General features: G+C 41.2%; 1 pseudogene across 1 annotated transcript; it reads right to left on the bottom strand.

The window, feature by feature from the left end:
• Window positions 1-217: 217 nt before the first annotated feature.
• On the bottom strand, window positions 218-820 carry LOC105550433 (annotated as a pseudogene). The gene has a single exon (XR_001007716.1). The product of XR_001007716.1 is annotated as a 60S ribosomal protein L12 pseudogene (transcript).
• Between the last annotated feature and the right edge of the window lie 1,567 nt (window positions 821-2,387).

The following is a 2,387-nucleotide window of genomic DNA, read 5'->3' as shown; positions in this document are numbered from 1 at the left end:
TTATTATTATTATTATTATTAAAGGTCCTTAGATTTAGAGTTAAGGACTTGGACTCAAATCACGGCTTCAAAACTTACCATCTGTGTGGTCTTGGGAACGTTAATTGCTGTCTTTGAGACATGCAATTTAGTATGTTATTTGGAAATATGCAGCAAATAGATAAATCATTAGTTATCAAAAAAATCACTTTTATTTATTTATTTATTTAGTTTTTTATTTTTCACCAGTTGTCAAATGATCCTTTATTGAAATACTTTCCTTTGTGCTTAACTGGCTGGGCATTCCACAGCACCACTGTTGATGTCATCTATGATATCATGGGGGTGGCGGCCATCAACATTACAGACCACAGACTGGGCAGTCCCCAGGATCTCTTTAATGGTTCCGGAGAGTTCTCTGGCTAAGGATCAGTGCCGCATCTGTCGAGCAATGTTGATGATCTCATCAAAAGTGATATTCCCACTGTGTTTAATGTTTTTCTGTTTGTTTCTGTCTCTTGGTGGTTCCTTGAGGGCTTTGATGATCAGGGCAGAGGCAGAAGGCACCACCTCAGTCTGGGCCTGTCTATTCTGAATGGTCAGTTTCACTGTAATCCTCAGGCCCTTCCAGTCACCCGTTGCCTTGGCAATGTCATCACCAACCTTTTTCGGAGACAGACCTAGGGGGCCGATCTTGGGGGCCAGCGCAGAAGTGGCACCGACTTCACCTCCGGTGCACCTCAGGTATACGACTTTGATCTTGTTGGGGTCGAACTTCGGCGGCATGGTGGAGGCGGCTGGTGTCGGATGAACCCGGATTCGGGACAACCGAAGACAGTTGCACCTTTACCCCGCTCCAAGAAAGCCGAGAGCAAAAAAATCACTTTTAAATTGAAGTCGTTGGACTGTAGAACTGGGTGTTAGTTAGAAATTGGTGGTGGGGGAGGGGGGGATAGACGGGCAGGAGTGTGATGTTTTGTTGACTTTACAAACATTTAGCTCTATTTGTCTTAATTTTTTTGTGGTAAAATACACATAACATAAAATGTATCATTAGTGACATTCACAATGTTGTGTAAACATTACTACTGTCTTGTTCTAGAACATTTTCATTAACCCCAAAGGAAATCTCGTACTATTAAGCAGTCACTTGCCATTCCCCACTCCTCCTGGCCACTGGCAATCACTAATCTACCTCCTGTCTAAGGATTTTCTGACTCTGGATGTTTCCTATAAATAAAATCATACAATATGTGGCCTTTTGCAACTGGCTTCTTTCACTTAGCATAATATTTTCAAAATATATCTACCCTGTAGAATGTATCAGTACTTCATTCTTTTTTAAGGCTGAGTAATATTCTGTTGTATGGATATACCACATTTTGTTTATTCTTGTATCTATTGATGGACATTTGGGTTGTTTCCACCTTCTGGCTATCGAGTGTAGTGCTGCTGTGAATACGTGTGCACAAGTTGTTGTTTGAACACCTGCTTTACTTCTTTTGGGTATACAACCAGGAGTGGAATTCCTGGATCATATAGTAATTCTATATTGAATCCGATGTGGACCCACCAAACCCTTCCACAGCAGTTATGCCATTTTACCTTCCCACCAGCAAGGGACAGGGGTTCCAGTTTCTCCACATTCTCAGCCACTTGTCCATTTGTCATTTAATGAAACTAAAAATGTATGGGACTTTTAATGGAATTAAAAACTCTGTATACAGTACTATGATAAATTAAAATCACTAAAATAAAACCATAAGGGGATACTAATAACAGGCATAAGGATGAAAGAAAACAGAATGTGGGGATTGGCATAGCCTTACCGGGTATATTATTTCTTATTGCTGCTGTAACAAATTACCACAAATTTAGTGGGTTAAACCCACAAAAATGTATTCTTTTATAGCTCCAGAGGTTAAACGTCCAAAATGGGTCACACTGGGCTAAAATCAAGGCTGTGTTCCTTTCTAGAGGCTTTAGGGAGAATCCACTTCTTTGCCTTTTCTGGCTTCCAGAGGTTGCCAACATGTCTTGGCTTGTAGCCCCTTCCTCTGTATTCAAAGCCAACAGCACAGCATCTCTTCTCTCCTCTCTGACTGCTGTTTCTGTCCTTAGATGTAAGGACTCTCTGACTCTGATCTTCCCTCTTATGAAGACCTGGTAGTTACATGGGCTCACCTAGATTATTGAGAACAATCTCCCCATCTCAAAATCCTTACCTTCATCACATCTGCAAAATCTCTTTTGCTGTGTAAAGTAACATATTTGTATGTTCTGTGATTCAGATATGGATGTCTTTGGAAGGCTATTATTCAGCCTACCACCCCAGGGTAACTTTACTCGTGAAGAACTCACTCACGGAGAGGTGGGCAGAAAGGGCTCTGTCACTTACAAAGTGGCAA

This window comes from Mandrillus leucophaeus, unplaced genomic scaffold, assembly GCF_000951045.1.
Source record: "Mandrillus leucophaeus isolate KB7577 unplaced genomic scaffold, Mleu.le_1.0 Scaffold484, whole genome shotgun sequence".
In the NCBI taxonomy this organism is placed as follows: Eukaryota; Metazoa; Chordata; class Mammalia; order Primates; family Cercopithecidae; genus Mandrillus; species Mandrillus leucophaeus.
This window is presented reverse-complemented; position numbering and strand designations above follow the sequence as displayed.